We start from the raw sequence: 21578 nt of genomic DNA on the forward strand, positions 1-21578 counted from the left end.
AGCTAATAATTTTGTCATAGTGTCCTATGGCGTCATGGCCAGGCTGTAAAAGGGCTGAATGCAGGGATTTAAGGTCATCACTCGTCAGAGCTTGAGCTATGTTGTTTTGTACCTGCTCTGACCATTTCAGCCTCCTATTGCCAGGAAATGTACCTTCAGCGAGTTCAGGAATTGGAGGTAAAAGAATGTTGCTATTATATTTAAGTAAGAGCTGTAGAGGGCAGTGATCACTTAAAGGAGAGTTACCTACTTCAAAAAAGACCACCTCTGTTAGTAAAGCAGGTGAAACTGCTATATAATCTATGGTGCTAGCATGACAGGAAGATAAAAATGTGAAGGAACCACCAGACTTATCAAACTTAGAGCCATGTAAGACATAAAGATTAAACAAGGATAGCAACTCCAATAATTTTAGACCAGGCTTATTAATTGTAGGGTCTTGTGAGACTCGTTCTAAAAGACATGTGTGCTCCGCGATTTGAGAGTTGACATCTGCCCTAGAGTCAGAGTGACCAGGGCCAATTCTGGCATTAAAATCACCACACATAATTATTTGGGCATTAGGAAACTGAGAAGAAAGGGTTTCCAGTGTGTGGGAAAGTTGGTCCCAAAGTTTCCCTTTATCCTGTGACAGTGAGAGTTTTGGAGGGACATATACATTGATGCACAGGAGGTTGCCGAAATGTGGTCCCTTAATCAGTAATGCTTGGATGTAATTTGGGCAGCTGCTTTCCAGGGTCTGAACCTCTGCTATTAAGTCAACCGCTACAAGGACGGCCAGACCGCCACTGCCCCGGCCCTTACAATGGACTTTGATTGCCGGTGTGGCAAATGGCTGAAAACCCTGTAGAGCTACAGAGCTTACATCTTGGACCCAGGTTTCCTGTAAGAAAAGAATATCGTAACCACTTAAAAATTTTGAGAGTATTGAGTAATATTTGTAGGCTATTCTGAAACTCAGATGTAAATATTTTAACAGTTATAGGATTGGCCTTGAAAATTTTCTGCAATCTCTCCATGTGGTGAAAGTGGGCTGATTTTAATTTTATGTGGTACAACTTTTTTGTTTGCTTTACTAGACCACCAATGACCTTTAAGTTTGCAAAGCATTAAGATATTAGTGTAAGATGGTCCTGAGTATCCACTCTTACTTAACAATGTAACAGTTCCTTTCTGGATGATAATGAAGTTTGCCTAATCTCACATTCTTTATGCCAGTAATCAGCATGTACTAAACCACACTGGGAACTGCCCAGCATTCAACCAATGGATCATAATCTGCCTTCTAAACATCCTGCATACTGACAGGTCTATGATAGGCATTTAGGAACATTATTATAACTGTGTTTATACAATTCTACTGCTGTTATATGAAGCAGATTTTTGGATCCATTCCATTCAAATTGTTTGGATACATTCCAGTCTGGTTTCTAGCCTGGTAATGGGACAGAAATAGCTGTGGTCATTCTGGTGGATGACCTATACTAGGAGATAGATAGGGGAGTGAAACCCTGTTTGTTCTCCTGGACCATTTGCTGGCCTTTTATATAATTCATTGTTGAATCCTTCAGGACCATTTTTTGAGCTTGGGACTGGGAGTGATATTAGTCCTGGCTCAAAGGTAGTTTAGCCCCTGGCTAAAAACATCTTGCAAGGTTCCATTTTGTCCTCCGTGCTTTTCAGCACACGTGGGAGTGCTCATCCAGAGATCTGGGCTGAGTTTCCACCAACATGTGGATGACAGCTCTGTGTTCTGGTTCCAGCAGATCTCAGGGAGGCTGTGAAAAGTATGAAGGGGTGTCTGGAGGCATTTTTAGGATGGAAGAACATATATTTTATATGTACTTACATTTTAAAAGTTGAAAGATAGCATAGAAAATAAACTACAAGATGAAACTTCAATTTGACAGAATTGAGATGTTACTGGGGTGGTGGGAAGCACTGACCCAGGAATTGGAATGCCTCCAGTTATGAGTGGAGTTGCTTTCTTCCTAAAAGAGATTGTAGCATGGGACTGTTGCTGGACCCAGGTCTCCTGTTGCATAAACCGGTGGTCCCCAACCCCCGGTCAGGGGACCGGGACCGGTCCATAGATCAGTCGGTACTGGGCTGCAACTCCTCCTCGTCCTCCTCCCCGGCTGCTGCCTTGGGGGCTGCCCTGCCACTCTGTTGCCAGCTCACCTTTGGCACTCTCCAGGGGCCACCATGGCAGGGGCTCCCCCTTGGTGTGGCACTGCACAGCTGCTGTTGGCAGCGCCCCCCAGCAGGCGGTGGGAAGTCAGGGGCACTGGCAGGAAAGCAAGTGGAGCAGGGGCTCAGGCGGTAGTGGCGACGTCCCTTGGCAAAAGACTACCCCCCCCCCCGGGCCTCAGTAAAATTGTCAAGCATTGATCGGTACCCGGTGATAAAAAGGTTGGGGACCACTGGCATAAACAGATGGCAGTAGGGCCCCGGGATACTTTTCACCAGCTTTGGCTGGTGAGCTAGCTCTGGCTCTTACTGGAAGGAAAGGCTGTTGCCACTGTGTTGCATATTCCAGTAACATCTAGATTAAATGGTAAGATTAAATTACTGCAATGTGCTTCTGTGGGGCTTCCCTTGAAGACAGTCTGAAAATTTCAGATGGCTGAGGCCAGAATATTGACTGTAATGGGTCAAAGAGATCATATCATACCAGTTTAGGGGCATGTACAATGCATTCCAATTTTGTTTTGGAGGCCAATTCAAGATGCTGGTATTGAAGTCCTATATGGTCTGGGACCATCTTACCTAAAGGACTGCCTACTCCCATATCAACTGACATGACTTCTCCCATCATCTTTGCTGGTCCTGCTTTGGGTGCTCCTGACATTAGTAGCTGGTGACCTGAGAAAGGGCCTTCTCAGTAATGGTACCACAATTTTGGTGCACAGGGACATTTGGTTTTCTCTCTTTATTGTTGTCTTCCACCACTGAGTGAAGAATTTTTTGCTTGTAGGCTGTTCTGTCACTATTATTAGCTCTTCCCCCATTTGTGTGCTTGTTTTGTATAAGTATAATGTTTAAAATGTTTTAATGTTCTCTGCCTTGAGGATCCTGAGTTGCACTGAAAGACTGCACAGAAATGTTTTTTTAATCAAATATATAAATAAACATTCATCAGGCAGAATCTCAGTAATGTGGATCTGTAAAGCTCTTAATTGCCAATAATATCTTTGTATGGTGTTGTATACTTGCCCTGGCTCCAGATACTAAAGACACATTTTTAGGTCACTGCCCCAGAATTGTTGGAAACACTTTCCCTGGAAGCTGGCAAATTCAAATGCAGGCTTAGGTTTTATAAATCCAAATGGCTTTCAACTCCTCAAGTTAAAATAGCTGCGGTTTAACACTTATTCTTGCAGATGTTTATTTGCTCATAGCAAGATGTTCACTGGAATAGAGTGATCTAGAACTTTTGAATCTGGATAATTTGAAGCAAAGCTTATATTCCATGGTCATTGATGAAGATCAAATCTTTTCCTGCGGGAATTAAGCTTTTGTAACTGGTTTTCATAAATTAGTAAAGAAACCTTCCCCATAACATACTGCTGACTGTGTGCTAGGCTGATCATTACTCTGGTCCCTGCTTTCATGGATTTCTGAGCAGTTGCAGAACTGTGGTAAGTGGTCATCTAATCAAAAGGTTGGCATTTGATAGATCATTCTACAGTTGAGAAATTATGTTGGTGATGATTGAATGCTCAGCATGTATTTTAATTACAAGGGGGAGCATCAATCACAGTTGCCATTCTACTGTTCCTGTGGTGCAGCTGCTCTGTCACTATATTTGCCTGAGCATGTTTGCATATTTATAAAGATTTAGTTTAGACTTGGCTTACATTTCTTCATTCCAGCTCTGATTGTTTATGCTAGTTATGGCCTGGTTATTTGCTTTGCATGACTGAAATTATAGCAGCAGTGCTTTACGTTCAAGTCAGATTCTTTCTTGGACATATGAAGTATGAAGATGAATCATATCTCACTTGCCACATATGTACAATAGTAACTGACCTTGGTGAAGAAGACTGTTTCTAGGACTGATTGCTATCATTCTGTTTCACAATACCACTCATACACAGGGGTGGTCAGCTCGCTTGAAGGGTCATGATTGCACATGCTAGGCGCACAAGTCCTGAAAGCACAGGGAATCACTGGGTTATGTTTTTACAGGTAGGTTCTGTCTGTCTCCCCCTGTCAGCTGGTTGCTTGATGGCTGCCACTCCTCTGGACTGATCATACGTAGCAATTGCCACTGCCTCCAGGATGCAGGCCACGCTGCCTCATCTCCATATACCTTGCAAGGTGCCCAGGTGAGCTTCCACAACGGAAGCATCACACAAAGCTCAGAGGCTTCCTCCAGCTCTAACACTTAGCAAAGGTGATGATCCACTGCTAGAGCAAATATGTCTCTCACCCTGACTTCTTGACTGTCAGTGGACTTTCCCTGGTGGTCCAGGTAAGCCACCAAGTCTCCTTATAAAAGACAGCAAAAATCAGTCTTTTTATCAACTGTTTTTATCATGTATGTTTTTAATTGTTACCTGCCTTGGTGGACCTTGTGAGGACAGAAAGGGAGGGGAATATAAATTTCAACAAAACAATAAAGTATTTGACAGTTAGCAATGACCAGTGAGGCAGAACTGTTATGCTGCAGTGTGGCTATTAAATTCTAGATGAAGTCAACAAAGTTTTGTGCAAATGGGAATGTTGCCTGTTTGCTTACCTTTCTCAGTTTTTCACTTTCTGTTGTTGTGTTCCAGCATCTACCAAAGGCATTGTGCAGGAGGTTGGACTAGATGACAATGGAGGTACCTTCCCACTCTATAATTCTATGAGAGGGGTGCCCAGATCATGCCATATGCCTTGTGTGAACCCAGTGCATTGGCATTGTTCAGATCTTCCTTTCCAAACAGCAGTATTCCACTAACTGCTCACACTTCCATGGACATTGTGGTGGGGTCTGGAGGGAGATCCTCTCGCCACTCACGGCCATGTATGAAAGGTAATTTCTTTCATAATATTGCAAATGTTTAATTTCACCAACTAACAAAAAAAGAGATCACAATAAAATGGTTCCTGCATAGACTGACGATCAAAGGTGTCATCTAGAATTCAGTATTCCTCTTACTTGCTTGAATCTCACAAATTCTAGCCATTGCCTCTCCCTTTGCTTCTTTCTCACAAATCATAAAGATAGAAACAGAAACAGCCAGTCTGATGATGCTTAGAGTGAGGTATAAAGAGCGGGGAGACCACAGTTCAGAACTCTACTGTGCCATGAACTTACTGGGTGATCTTGGTTAGTCATGTTGTCAGACTAACTTACCGTATGGGGTTTTATGAGGCTAAAACAAGAAAGGGCAGACCATTTACACAACGCTGAGCTCCTTAGACAAATGAAGAGGTAAACATGTACTAGACAGACAGGAACACTGGCAAAGATCCAGTAGAGCATTTTGGCTTGGGTCCCAAGGTGCCTTTCTGAAGCTGCTGGAGGTCCTCCTCCAACAGAACGGCATTTCCATTTGTGGAGAAGGCAAAGATTTCTGCCAGCTCCCCCTTCCCTGCTATGTATTCCCAGTTTGTTCTGAGTACTGTTCTTTCTGGTCTATTCATCTGCAGGAACAACATTTCAGAGGAGCACAGAAAGATGCAGAGATGGCTAAACTTCTTTGATTAGACAAAATAATTCATTGCTAGCTAGAAATCCCTTATTGACTTTTTGCAAGAAAGGAAAAATGATCTGATGATCTGTGCGTTTGCAGATTAAGGGAATACATTTTTTCTTAGATTGAACTTGATTATAATATAGAATTTCATAGAGATTTAAAAAGAAAGAGGACTTTTTTGTTACAAGGAGGGCAACAAAGATGGTGAGGGGTTTGGAGACCAAGATGTATGAGGAAAGGTTGGGGGAGCTTGGTCTGTATAGCCAGAAGAGGAGACAACTGAGAGGGGATCTGATAGCCATCTTCAAGCAGTGGTCCCCAACTCCCGGTCCAGAGACTGGGACCGGTCTGTTGATCAGTTGATACAGGGCCGCAGCTCCTCCTCATTCTCCTCCCTGGCTGCTGCCTCAGGGGCTGCCCTGTCACTCTGTTGCCGGCTCACCTTTGGTGCTCTCCAGCGGCCGCCATGGCTGGGGCTTCCCCTCAGCGTGGCACTGCGCAGCTGCTGCTGGCAGCACCCCCCAGCGGGTGGCAGGAAGTCACGGGCACCGGCGAGAAAGCAAGTGGAGCAGGGGAAAGATTACCCCCCCCCCGAGAATCAATAAAATTGTCAAGCGTTAACTGGTCCCCGGTGATAAAAAGGTTGGGGACCACTGTTGTAGAGGATGGAGCAGAGTTGTTCTCTCTTGCCCAAGAGGAATGGACCAGAACCAATGGGATGAAATTAATTCAAAAGAAATTCCGTCTAAACATTCTGAAGAAGTTCCTGAAAGAACAGTTTCTCAGTGGAACAGGCTTCCTCGAAAGGTGGTGGGTTCTCCATCTTTGGAAATTTTTAAACAGAGGCTGGATAGCCATCTGATGGAGAGGCCGATTCTGTGAAGGTTCAAGGGGGTGGCAGGTTATAGTGGATGAACAATAGGGTAGTGAGTGTCCTGCATAGTACAAGGGGTTGGAAAGATGACCCATGAGTTCCCTTCCAACTTTATTATTCTATGATTCTAACTTTACAAACATTTCAGAATAAATAAGTGGTCTTATTATACTGCAATACATTTGTGTTAATTAATCATTTGTATGTTTTTGTCACTGACAAACTTGGAAATGTTAGTTGTCTTTTAATTTTTTATCTTATCTTTTTCTATTTTGAATTTTTATTTTTTACCATAAATGTTCAATTTTCTTTTTTAAAGAACGATCTAGAGGAGGAAGGGAAGCTATCTTTCACTAGTATAGTTCTACCCATACTTCTTAGGATCCAAGTAGTTATATTCCATCTCTGCATTTTTAACTCTCCCATTGAAATCAATGAAATTTAAATTAAGCTTTTGCCTTTTTCATTGCTGCAATAACAGTAGGTACGTTGACATAATCAATATTCTTCCTGAGGACTGTGCTGAAGGTATCCCCCAATAACTTTTGGAGGCTTCTCCTTTTTCATGTTTTCCCAGTTAACCTTTGACCAATTGTTTCTTTCCATGTGAGCCCTTAGTAGGAATATTGATGGTGGTAGAAAGTGCCATCAAGCCACAGTTGAGTTATGGTGATACTGATCTCTTTCGCACAAGGAATTTTCCATGGCTCAGCACCTGATGGGGATCAGGACTAATTACCATTTCCAGATGGAAGCAGGCCCCAGGCCTGGCATGACTCAGGCCCTTAGTTGGCCTGCGGCAAGGGAACATGGCTAAGTCTGCTTTCCCTTTTTTTCTGTGAGACTCAACAAGGTGTAAGTTGGGGCAAGGCCGTATGTCTGTGGAAAAGCAGGCCTATCCCCAGTTGGGGCATTGCTTCCACTCTCCCCTGAGCATCACTTCCATCATCCTGCCCTGGGTGAGGCCCGGCGAGCATTAAAAATTTTTTTTCATTATAACACAATAAACTTGTTTTTAACATTAGAAAAAAAGACTTAGGAGTTGGAGGGGGTGGTCAAATGTGACACAATAGTGCTGGAAGGTGATTGGGGAGTTTTTGTCACATCACAATGATTGTTGAGTTAAGCGAACAGTGGGAAATCCTGACTTCTGATCCATCGGCTGTCTCATGCAGCAGCACAAATCTGGGCCAGACAGAGTGCAACGGGTCAAAGGATCCCTGTGGAGGAGTGGGAAGAATTGGGGTGACTAGCCCTGGACAGAAAACCAGGTGGCAGTGCAGCTTTGTGTCCTCTGTGCAGTAATGGTCCCTCTAGGGTTTTCAAGGCAAGAGACCCTCAGAAGTGGCTTGCCATTACCTGGCTCCATGTCACAAGTCTCACATGCAAATGCTTGATAGGGCCTACCCTGCTTTGTTTCCAAGATCAGGAGCACTGCTGACCTCAGAAACAGCCTTCTTAAAGCTCTGTTGGCTACCATTGGTACCATTGATTTGGCTACTATTGTTGGACTTGCTTACTCCATTCCAAAACTAAGCTCATTTTCCAATGTTGGACATTTTTAGTTACATCACCCAAACATTCCCAGCTGTAGTTTTTTCTTCTTATTCTCCTCATAGTTTGTGAGAACTGATCTTTTACAGTAGTTAGCCATCATGCTTTTCCTCAGCTGCCATTTCCTGTAGGGCCAATATCCTGGTTTCTCTTTACATTTCCCCAGGGGACATTCTCCAAAAGCCCTTTCTAGTTTTTTATGCTGTCCTCTGAGCTCTCGCCAGCTTCTCACAGCTCTGAATGATGGCGTGAACTTAAAGTGAAGCAGTCAAGCTGTTCATGTGATTTTGCAGTCAATACAGCCCAATGGGGCCTTTGTCATTTTTTGCAACAGCATCACATTGTAGACTCTTCAATTTGTCATCCAGTCCCTCCTTGGCAGGCTGGCTGCCTCGCTAGTACAACCTCTTTTGTACGTGTGCTTGTGGTTATTCTATCTCACATAAATCATATTGTTCATGTTCCTACTGAATCTCATCTGTGGCCCTGTCCCTAATTTATCAAAATTGTTAACATTTGAAGCCCATTTTAGCACTCTTTCTCTTAGGGCTCTACATTATAATCATTACATTTCTATCACACTGCCGACCCTATCAATCAACTGTACTACCAATCTTTAGTTCTTATTACCAGTCACAATTTGTGCTCATTCCTGATCAAGGCATATAACCTCAATGACACAGGTGAGCACAGGCATTCTGATCACCATTTTGGGACTTGAAACTATCATACAGAGTTTGTCCATTGGTTCATCTAGTTTAGTATTGTGTATTCTGATTGGCAGATTGCCTTCAGAGTCGCAGACAAAGAAAGAATTTTTCTAAATGCCTGCTATCGAAGCTCCTAAACTGGATATGCCCCAAGCATTGAACCCTAAGACTTCTGCATGCAAAGCATGCTCTACTACTTGGCTACAGTTCATTCCTTATACCTCCCAAATCTCTCTAGTTTGTCAGTACTTGCATAGGACTCTCCAGGTATTAACTAACCTGAGAAAAATAAGAGGCATTATAATATATGCCTCTAATGAAATCAACTGAACTGTACTTAGGTGTGGAATCATACAAATGGAGGAGATAAGAACAATGTAAGCTGCCTTCTGTTTTCTTTGGGGAGAAAGACAGAGCATAAATTAATTAAATGTAGGAAAGCAAAATGAACCGTTACTACTGTCACTTCTTTAGAGCGCTATACTAACTGCTGGAGTCAAATTCTTCCATCTGAAAGCAAGTTATTTGGGAACCAAATTTCTTTTTAGTTGAGGAAAGATAGTTCTAGGGTTTTACTCCTCTGTATTTGTTTCTAGTAGAACTGAAGGGAAGTGAAACTAGTGTATATTCTGAGAGAGCTGTTTGGGGGATAAATGGGGAAGCAGGAATCATGAGAGATACATTAGTGAGGGGAAAAGAATTCTTCTTTGTTCTGGTTTTGTTTTCCAAATTATCCATATCCATTAATGGCATAGAGTGCCCTTTGAGGAGTGTGTTAGATACAACTTTGAGGAATTGCTGGAAAATGCACTGGGTACAAATGGAGTATGCATAAAATTAATAAATCTATCTCAGTGGGTGACTTGGAAGCCACTGGTGTATAAGGTCTTGTAAAATATCGTCCAGCTTTATTATGGGCATAATAAAATTGAAAGCGAACCTTTCTCAAAGACCCTCTTTCAGGTTCATAAAAGTTGTGCTAAAAAGTATGCTGGTTGAGTTGTGAGTTGTGAATGGCTCACTAGTCATGTAGTAAAGCAAGCATGTGGTAGCTACCCACTTCAGTAATCCACAAGGAGTCTCAGAGTGGCTCACAATAGCCTTCCCTTTCCTCTCCCCACAACAGACTCCCTGTGAGGTAGACTCCCTGTGAGAGAGCCCTGATATTGCCGCTCGGTCAGAACAGCTTTATCAGTGCTGTGGTGAACCCAAGGTCACCCAGCTGGCTGCATGTGGGGGAGAGGGGAATCTCTGGTCCTCCCTTCTATTATTTTCTTCTATTTGTTTGCACTGTTGCTTTCTGCTCACTGCCAAACACAGCAGGGAGCAGAAAGCAGAGGTCACAATCTATGAACTGGCTCAGTTTGTGAACCAACCTCCCAGTTCTTATCACTTCATGGTTTGGCCAACATGGTGCCAATCTATAGCCATTAACCTGAGAAAGGAATGGCCAACTAGCAGCTGAAGCAATACAGTATAATGAGTCATTAAAGGAAAAATATATACCATGTTTCTGAAATTATATAAATTGACTACATCCTGTTAGTGGGCTTACAGCTAGATCTCCCACTATGATCCCAGAAAAAAGGGATATTTCCATGCGTAAGTCCTGAGTAAGAGGAAGGGCCATGACAGAAATTAGACATTCTGGTTTTCAGAGGCCCAGAAAAAGGAACTCCTCAGAATTCCTTATTTGATCAGGCATGTTATTTGCACTTGGTGAGCAGAGAAGATAAATGAAGTTAGGAGTGCCAAGAGCAACAGCCTGACCCCCTGCATCCTGCTGTGCCAAGGCAGTGGTGCTCAGGATTAAAAGCGATTAGGCTTTGAGCTCAGGCCCTGTCCTTCACAACCATTGGCTATAAGCAAGGGAAGGGAAGAGTAAGCTACGTAGAACCTTCTGATCTTGGAGCCATCGGAGTGCCCACAAATTCTTATAGCTCAAGGATTTCATTTAGTGGCACAAGAAGCAAATCCCAGTAGGCTGTTTCCTGAGGCAAAGTTGTTAACTTTTTCATTAGCCCTGCCTGACACAAAAAAATTCACCTGCTCACTTTCTGCATGCCAAGCTGCTGTTAAAGATGTAGAGGTAGGATCTAAAAATGAGGGCAACTTTCCCTAGAGGGAATTTTGAACTGGGCACCATTTTCATGTGGAATAATCATGCAAGGGCAACTTTAAATAAATCTGAAAAACGAAGATGCGTGACAAGACTATTCTAACCATAACATGGATACATTTGAATCAGTTCTCCCATGACATTGACCAGGTTGTGGGTGGAGAAGTATCATTTTGGGGGGAAATGGCTCTTTTATTGCCCATAATTTGCCTCTCTAATTCCGTTTTGCAATGCTGTTCCCGTTCTCATGTTAATTATCTCTTTATGTTTCTGGTTGGGCTTCTTTTGTTCTTTTAATAACATTTGCTGCCCAGGAGAGGAGAAATAATGATTTTTTTATGAAATAGAGAGCAAGGGCTGAGTGGAACTCTGTACAAAACCCCTGGAGCTCTTCTGCTACTTTAACACTCCACTTAAACCTGGCTGAGCAGTGCATCCAACTAGCAGAGCAGCTCCTGGGCTTTTTCACTGGGCTGCCTGGGAAATGAGGGAGGCGTGTTGGTTCCATGCAAGGAATACTGAAACCTTTCTTCTCCATTCAAGTCATGTTTGACTTCGCAGATGTCTGTTCAAATGTTTCTTTTCTCGGAAAAGAATTGTGATGAAATGCAGTAAAAAAAGAAAAAAAGCACCAAAACTGCGAAGCCTTGTACTTGGGTGCATGCTACATTTCCACTGACAGGAAAAAAAATCAATAATTTTTGAAGTCTTGTGGAACAAGGGCCTTTAGGCATGACAAGGAATGCAATGAAAATAAGACCTTGAACCAGAGCCCCTTCTGCTCCCATTTCACAACTTACTAATAAGCAGCACATTACTATTACAATTTACTTCTCCCTCTTTTTTCCCCAGTTGTTATCTGTTGTCTAACAAACTAACATGGCTACCCCTTTGTGTTCTCCACAAACCAGCCAATGCTGCCCTGGCCGCATGTGAAATTGCAATGCTGAAGGGGGTTGCCAACGTCCAGGTGGTCCAATTATGCATGGGCCGGGAAAGGCAGGCCGGCACCTGCATGCATGCCAGCGGGGCTAATCCCTGCTTATGCATGATGCTGGCACTGTCCAGGCTGCCTCACGGCCTTGGCCTGCTTTAGGGCCCCTGATGGCCTGCGGAAAAGGAATGCGGATTCTTCCACATTCCCTTTCTTGCCGTGGTGGCCAGCAGGGGTCTGGCCAAGGCAGGCCCATGGACAAGGCTCATTCAGGCCCCCACACTTACGGTGTCCCTGCAGAGACATGAAACACCCCATTCTGTTTCACAGTGCTGTGGAGCCAAATGGGGTTTGTACACACACACACACCCCACCAATGGCGGGATAGTGGCATGCTGCTGTCCACCATCGTGCAATGAGATCCCCATGCCCCTTCCCCCCTGTTGCTGCTGCCTTCCCACCCCAGAGCTGTGTGTGCACGCACACAACTCCAGGGCGGACCATGTGCATTGGAGGATTTTGTCCCCCATGCGTATACGTAAAGTGGCAGGACATGATGCCACTAGGAATTGGCGGCAGCCCGGTGCATCTGGCCACATGCATAATCGGTCATCGTGAACAAACAGAAGGCCACACATTGTAGGTCCCAATGTATGCAAACCATATGAGGCTAGAAAAAGTTGTGTGGGTGTGTTGGGGGGGGGGAGCAGCTTGTATCTCTCTCTTTTAAAATAGGAGTTGTGCAATCAATAACAGTCAACCAGCTTCCAGTACTAGCCATTTTCAGTGAATTGTCATCAGGACTGATATCCAATATTAATATCTGCACCCAAACAGCTTCTTTTGAGGACAAAACCTGCCTTGTAGCTAAGGATGTTCACAACTTTATCTAGCCTGATACAGTTTACACACATTGTAACCACCAGGTGGTGGCTGGAGGTTTCCCACTATTCTACCTGATCTCCAAGTGATGGAGATCAGTTCACCTGAAACCAATGGCTGATCTAGAAGGTGGCCTCTATGGCATTATACCCCACTGAAATCCCTTCCCTCCACAAGCCCCACCTTCTGTAAAGGATTATAGGATTTGCTGTGTGATTACAATGTTTAGAGAGGCTTTATCCTTGTATCCAATAGTTTGAATCCTCTTCTGGGTACAGCTGCTACCATTTTGGGGATGCTCTCTCTTGTATTGAGCAGCCTGAGTAGCCTTGAGCAGCCTGAGCACGTGAGAACTTGGAAGCGAAGCCTGGTTCGTACTCAGACAGAGGGAGTACTCAGAAGGAAGACAGGGGTTGTAATGCAGAGGAAGGCAATAGCAAACCACCTCTGTTTACCTCTCACCTTGAAAACCTCCTGAGTCAGAGAGTTGCCAGGTCCCCCCGGCCAGTAACAGGGAACCGCCGTGAATGGGTTGCAACTGGAGAGCACACAGGTCTAATTGACCACCTGTCTCAATCGCCAGTATTTGCATTTGTATGAGACAGGAAACAGTCCTTCTCTGCCCTAAAAGGGAGACCTGGGCAAGACCCTTGTTTCCAGCCTTTCCCACAGTCTTTGTTGTATGTGAGGTAGTGTGGGCTAAGCAGCTGGCCCATGAGTGAAAAAGGCTAAGGAAGTCTTTCAAGGGTAGGATCCAGTTTTAAAACACATAAGCACACACAGAGCTAAATTAATGAGGAGAACAGAGGAGGTACAGAAGCCAGTGGACAGGTTGCAAAGGTCCCTGGACACTGTATAACAGAGATTTAGATGTGTGAGTATGAAGAGGAATTCCCTTGCAATGGAACATCACATTTGGAAGGATTCTTGATTGCCTTTCTCTAGGAGTCTTAGTAGACCATACATTGAACATGAGTCAGCAGTGTGACTCAGTGGCTAAAAAGGCAAATGGGATTTTGGGCTGTATCAAATGGAGTGTCGTGTCCAGATGTGATGGTACTGCTTTACTCTGGTAAGGGAGGTGATGGCACGGTTGTACTCTGCTCTGGTTCGGCCTCACTTGGACTGTGTTCAGTTTTGGGCACCCCAGTTGAAGAGGGATGTTGACAAACTGGAATGTGTCCAGAGGAGGGCAACAAAGATGGTGAGGGGTTTGGAGACCAAGACATATGAAGAAAGGTTGGGGGAGCTTGGTCTGTTTAGCCTAGAGAGAAGATGACTGAGAGGGGATCTGATAACCATCTTCAAGTATTTAAAAGGGTGCTATATGGAGGATGGAGCAAAATTATTCTCTCTTGCCCCAGGGGGACAGATCAGAACCAATGGGATAAAATTAATTCAACAGAAATTCCATCTATACATCCAGAAGAAGTTCCTGACAGTTTGAGTGGTTTCTCAGTGGAACAGGCTTCCTCGGGAGGTGGTGGATTCTCCATCTTTGGAAATTTTTAAACAGAGGCTAGATAGCCATCTGATGGAGAGGCTGATTCTGTGAAGGCAAAGGGGTGGCAGGTTACAGTAGATGAGCTATAGGGATGTGAGTGTCCTGCATAGTGCATTCAGCCCACCTAAATTATATGCTCAGTAACTTGAGCTCAGTGCCACAATGATAGCCACAGGACCTTTTCGGTCCTGGCCCCAACCTGGGCTCCCAGAAGAGCTAAGGGCTCTAATGGAGCTTTCAATGTTCCACAGGGCCTGTAAGACAGAGCTCTTCCGCCAGGCGTTTGGTTGAGGCCAGGCTAGGAAGAACTGCTCCCTCCCTGTGTGGGCCTGTAAAAGCCACTGGCAACCGCTGGATATGGGGATCAGGAGTTGGAATGGTCTAGTGCAGCGGTCCCCAACCCCCGGTCCATGGACTGGTCCCGGTCCGTAGATCAGTCGGTACCGGGCCGCAGTTACTCCTTGTCCTCCTCCCCGGCTGCTGCCTTGGGGGCTGCCCTTCCACTCTGCTGCTGGCTCACCCTTGGTGGTCTCCAGCGGCTGCCATGTCTGGGGCTCCCCCTCGGCGTGGCACTGCATGGCACTGCACAGCTGCTGCTGGCAGTGCCCCGCAGCGGGCGGCGGGAAGTTAGGGGCGCTGGTGGGAAAGCAGGTGGAGCAGGGGCTCAGGTGGCAGCAGCAACGTCCCTCGCCAAAGGACCACCACCACCCTGGTCTCAGTAAAATTGTCAAGCATTGACCGGTCCCCGGTGATAAAAAGGTTGGGGACCACTGGTCTAGTGGGTTCTCCTGTTGTTACATTTTTACCACCATCTTGGGTTCCATTTGGATATTTTTTGTTTTATGGGATTTTAGATTTATGTAAACTGCCACGAGCTTATTGTTTCCAGGAGTGGTGGTCAAAAAAATTGAAAATAAATAGATAAATAAATAAAATAGAGAGTACTGAGCTTTTACAGCTTCTGTCAGTATGTACTGGGTGGATCCAGAACTTTAGAAAGGTCTGTAATCCAACCACATTAAGTTTTTGTAAGAGGTGGCAATGATTTCTCTCATCTGCAGCTGCATTTTTCCTCTATGCTGTCTTGAGGCTCTTCTGTAAAAACAACTTTCTGGGATATCTGGTGGACTGCAGCAGGAAGAGAGAAATCAGCACCCACTCCTAATATGGTTCAGCATAGAGAATTTAGTTTCCAGACTATAGGGTTGTGTTCCTCCTTTGTGTCAGTTCCAATAAGGTACAAAAACGTTATGGGCCCTTGTTGAACAGTCTGTTGCCATGTGGAGAATAAAGCAGCAATAAGAAGGGTGCTGAAGAAGCTCCTGTGCTCTGTCCTGCTCTCTGCAACAGGTCTGTGCTGAGAATTGACTCACAATGACCGTTTATGCACTGGAGGTTTCATGCCAGGCTGCAGGCTGGAGTTTTAGTCATGGCAGGTTGCCCCATCCCTTCCTACACCCACATGGGGGAGCTTTTGGCCTGGTGCACCTCATCCGCCCCCGATCTGTGCTCCTGCACGGGAGCTGGGGGAGTGAATTTCCCAGTGCGTAAACGGCCAATGAGGTCTCATGTCCTTCTTTGTGGGTACTGGTATTATATTCTTCTTCCAAGAACAGTCGGACTCTTTGGTAGTCCAAAATAGGTGACATTATTGACAATGCTTTTAATTAGTAGCATTTGAATTTTTAGGCTCTCCTTCGTGCCATTTTGTTTGGCATGACAAGGCAGGGGAATGTCATTTTGTACTTGGCATTAATGTTTTTTGTGGTAGTTGGGAATCCAGGTTGGCATATTTTAAACTGCTATCACATTTTATCTTCCATTGTTTACATCACTAATATGGTAAGATCAATATGTGCAGAAAAATAAATGCTTCTGTCAGGTTTCCATTACTGCAGGTAATAGATGGCTGGGGTTCCTTCAGTGCTCTGATGTTTGGGATGGATGTCTCATGCTATAAATTGCCTTGATCCAGCAGGAAGAATACATTTACAGAAGAAACACTACACTATCTTCAGGGGACCTGTAACCACAAGGGCAGATCTATAGATATTAGGGTCTGATAGAGTAGAAATTCCAAATTTAAACAGTCTACTTTTTATGAAACCACTGGGACAATATTTTGTTTTGATCTGTTGCACTGGGCCCTAATTCAAGAAAAGATGGGTTTCTATATTTGTGTGTGTGAAATGCACCTATTCTTTCTGTAATTATCTTCAACTCTTAGACTTAGTGTTTGCCTCAATTTGGCACCTGATAATAAAGTTTTTATTTTTCATGACCTGAATTTGATTTCCTCACTTTGCTTATCTTTAATTTTCTCTTGACCTGACTTATCCCCATTATGTTCCATTTTTCCTCATCTCATCAAAAAATGGTATGATATTTGTATATCCCAAGTCTCCTCTGGGGATGCAAATAATAATAGTGGTATTTCTTTAATCAACATTCTCTCCCTAGAATTTTGAGAGCACATTCTGTGCAGCTCTAGCTTTGCAAAATGGCCCCAAGATTAAAAGAAGCACACATGTACAACTTTATACATACATAGTAAGTAAAGTATACATACATAGTAAGAAGTTCTTCTGCATACATTTGCAGTAGTTCTTTTTACACAAGTCAGTCTTGAACTTCTGAGAAAATTGGGAGAATCCCTCCAAGCCAGCTTTGGTTCTCTCGTTCCTCTCAGCATGGATACCACAATATTTAGTTCCACTCAAATGGTTTTATGCACTTGCAGGGTTGGACTAGATGGCCTTCCAACTTTATGATTCTATGAAGATATGTCACAAATTCCAAGGTCTCCATTTCGTGCAACTCCACGAACAATCTTGGGACCATATGACATTTGACTTACACCTAAAAGTGTATTCTGACTCCATTGACAAGTATTGCATTGGAGATGATATCACATTATATGAGTATTCTCTCTGTGATGGTTCCTGTATGTATGCATACAAATCACTATTTGATAATGCAACCACTGTGAAGAACATGGGTTGTAGAACAGCTATTTGTGACTGCTGTGGTATGTCAAATTAGGAACTGGGTACATGATGGAGCTCTCAGAAGACTTCATCATTAGACTTGCATTTAATCCAAGCTGACCACCAAAAGTACCATAACCAAACCTCCAACTTATTTGTGCAATATCTGTGGTTCCTTCCATTGTATCTTTCAATTTGATTGTGTCTCTTATTCCTTTTTTCAGTAACTATTTAGTCTTATTTCACAGAGAGAAAAACGAAATGACAGATGTTGTTTTGTACATAAGAAAAGTGAGTCATGTGAGGATTTAGGAGGAAAATATGGATGCCACTGGTAAGGTTTTTACTTTAAAATGACCTGACATTCAGAGATGCTGTGTGCCAGAAATGGAATTGCCTGGAGAAAGAAAAGACTGTCTGGTATCATGGATGCATCAAAGCACATGAAATTTGTGGGGGAAATATTGTTAGTTGGGTTTTGTGGGGAAGTGTGGCTAGTTAAGCTAACATGGGTCAATTGGTTTGGGTATGAGAGCATCAGGTTCATAGGCACATCCTTACTCAGATGCTGGATGCACTGGTTAGGTTTGAACAAGTCATTTATGTGCCACAGTCTTACTGCTTGTTCCTGGCAAATTGAATGCCAAATCAGATGCCCCAACTTTGAAGCACTTTTTCTGCAATAGGGCATTCCTTTGGATTACTTCCTTAGCATTCAGGGCTCAATCCTCACTTTCATCAAATCCAGGATTTGATGTTTTCCACACTTTCATGGAATAGGGGTTTTGCAGGCATTTCCTCACCCATGGATCACAAACAAAGCATTCTTTAAAAAAATACCTTGTGCTTGCATAGTACCATTATAATGTCATTGCATAGCTCAGTGCTGATCTCTGGTGTTGGTTTTCTTACATCGATGGACATGGCAGAAACACAGTTGCATAGACTGCTCCAATGGCTCCAATGGTCAGTGTGATCCTACACTGCTTCTCATCTTCAATAAATGCCTGTTTAAACTTTTTACATCATTTATGGAAGAGCAAATGGCTCTGTTGTGTCCTGCATGTTTGTGTGTATGGTGCCTCTTGTCCACTTCCCTCTCTCAGAGGCAAACTTTTCCATCTGTTTTTATTTCTCTCTCTCTCTCTCTCTCTCTCTCTCTCTCTCTCTCTCAACTGGGACACTCTAGTTATGTTTTCCTCTTTCCTGAAGAATTCAGGCTGTCCCACCCTGTCACAGTATAATATTTTGGCTGTTTGCTCAGCCCAGGAATCTGAGGAAAGGAATGAGAGCTGTCTTCAACTTGTACAATTCAAGAAGTTTTTATATTATGTATTAATAAAAATATTTTATTCAACACAAGGGGGAAAGGTCAGGTGAAATCAGGGATAAAATTTGAGGTAACTCAATATAGATAACTCTGAGGTAAAATCAGTACATGGATAGGCTTTAGTTATTACATTTCAGGCCAATGAGAGTTTCTTAAGCTATTCAGTTACTTAAATCTGTATTTCAAGACACTCTTGTTCCAGCATTTTCCCAAACACTCTAGAATCCTTCCTTTGAGTATTCTATGACTTTTTTAGCTTCTAAAAGGCTGGTACACTCTTTCCCTTACCAAATCATCTTCTCTTGAAACACCAGTGATTGTTTTGAGTTTTTAAGTGATTCGTAAGGTCTCTAAAGGCAGTTTCTAACCACACCAGCACAAAGACTGTTGTATATCCCCAAACAAATCTCCAAGACCTTTGAGGGCATCCATAGCAGCCTTTATGATATTCATGTTCTGCTGAATGCTTTTCAGAAAAAGATTCCTGTCGCATTCTCCATCCTCTGGCATTCATATATTGATCTTTCACATGGCCTCACCATGGTCAGACTTTCCGTGCTCCAGCATTTTCTCTACAACATTGTTTAATGTTGCCTCTTCCCAGATTTGGCAAGCTGAGTTGTTGTCAATAACTCAGCTAGAGGCAGCACAGACCCTTCCTCTGCTGGATCTCGTAGAATAAATCAAATAAAATATTTGTGCAGTTATCTTGTCATCATGTACACCTGCTCAAAACTTCAGCAAGGGAACCGGATATTGACAGACTACAATCTTGATTTGTAAGGCTGGTTTACTAGCAGACACCACCACTAATGGCCTAGAGAGGAAGGCATAAGTTGTTACTATCACCTTTAGTTTGGTTGGGAGGGAGTCATTCCCAGCTCATGGTGGAACACAACAATCATAAAAACAATATAAAAAAAAGCCCTCCCAACCTCCCCAATCCCCCCTTAAACCCTATCCCACACACCGGTCCACCAGATAACTATTCCCCCCCCACCTCCCCCATAAGCCTGGGGAGATGGAAAAAAGCAAACCAGAGAAGGGGCTGATCTTCCACGGTCTTCTGCCCCCAGCTTCACCAAAGACCTGGTGGAAGAGCTCCATCTAAAAGGCCCTGTGGAATCTTTCCAACTCCTGCAGGCTCGCAGATGTTCTAGGAGCTCATTCTACCAGGCTGGGGCCATGGCCAAATATGTCCTGGCCCTGGTCCAGGCCAGGCGGACTTAATATGTTCCAGGGATCTCCAGTTTATTTGCTGTTGCAGAATGCAACAAACTATATGGGGCATAGGGAGTTAGACAGTTAGACAGTATATCATCAATTTCCATGTTACTTGTAAAATACAATGGTGTGGCATATCAAACGTGCGCTGGATTTCTGGCTACCTTATCTTCAGGCTCCTGGCAACCCACTGGGACACATGCTTGTATTCTCAAGCATCCTTAAGCAATACCTGCTTGTACTCCTGTCTCATAGCCTTTGTCTTCATCATGTATTCCATCACTGATTATTTGTGATCTAGATAGCTCATCTGCTATGAGAGTCTGCATGGTGTAGGGGTTAAGAGTAGTGGCTTCTCATCTGGAGAGCCAGGTTTGATTCCCCACTCTTCCACATGCATACAGATAGGTGACCTTGTGCAAGTTACAATCCTCTTAGAGCTGTTCTCCCAGAGCAATTTCTCTCAGGCCAATTCCACACAGCAGCAGCTGCTCTGGGCCACCAGTGGAGCAGTGCAGCTCCACAGCTTTCTGTGTCCCCATAGGGAACACATTTCAGCACTGGATCAGTTCCAGTGCTGAAATGCGTCTCTCCCGGAAACAAAGAGGCAGCAGAATGGTTCCACCATGCCAGGAGGGGGGGCACAGGGGGTTATTTTGCAGGAATGTGGAATTGCATAGAACGCAATCCCACTTTCCTGCAAAATAGAAACCTATGCCCTGCTCCGCCCCACAGCATGGCAAAGCACCACAAAGCTGAACAGGGCATTTCTTGCCCCCTCTGGGCCACCATAGGGCAGGGAGGAGCTGGGTCTCAAAGGCCTGGTTCTTCCCTGTCCAAATGGGCCTGCTGTGGAACATGCCCTGTTGGCTCCCACAGTAGGCTCAGGGACCATGGATTCTCCCATGTTTCCTTAGTCTGGGGCAACTGAGGGCCCAATCCATGGCAGGCCCAGGAGGGGCCCTGCCCAGCAGCTGCACCATGTGGAGGTAGGGATTTGCCCCACTTCCATATGAACCTCTTGGCCTTTTCAGCCCGTGCAGAATTGGCCTCAGAGACCTCTCAGCCTTACCTATCTCATAGGATGTCTGTTGTGGGGAAAGGAAGGGAAGGTGATTGCAATCACTTGAGACTCTTTTGGGTAGAGAAAAGTGGGGCATAAAAACTCAAAAATGCAGCTTTCTTAAATCAGGTTGGAATGTCATGAGATGGGTTTTGGGTGACAGCCAAAGTTTCTTTTCTTATCCTCAGGAGCCAAAAGTTTTTGCCATTCCTCTCTGCCCTATGCCCCCTTCCCTCGAACTCCAGAACAGTAGGTAGTAGACAGCTGGCAGGTCCTCCCCAAATAGCCCAGCTGAGCCTCTGGTGGAGAGGCTCAGTTAGGCAGTCCAGTTTGAACTGGGTGGCCCAACAGAGCCTGTGAGGAGAATTTTCCTCCCAGGAAAACTTTCATCTTTATTCTGCTGTCTCCTTGGATTGCAGTGTTAATGATCCAAACCCTATTTCTCTTTCCCCCCTATAATTGTAATATCAAGGATGTTGTTGTTGTTGTTATATGTCTTGAAACAGTACTTGAAACGGTGCTTGTTTTTATAATATCACCGTGCTATGATATAGGCTGGGGAAATTGTAAAGTTCTTTCTAAGAGACATCTTGAGAAAATATTGGAAGTTGGTTGTTATTTTTTCTTCAGTTTAAGAGAAGAGCTGCAATGAGTTTGTAAGATTACATGGGAAGAAAATCAAATCAGGCGTATGTGCTTCAACTCTT

This window comes from Paroedura picta, chromosome 2 (assembly GCF_049243985.1).
Source record: "Paroedura picta isolate Pp20150507F chromosome 2, Ppicta_v3.0, whole genome shotgun sequence".
NCBI classification, from domain to species: domain Eukaryota; kingdom Metazoa; phylum Chordata; class Lepidosauria; order Squamata; family Gekkonidae; genus Paroedura; species Paroedura picta.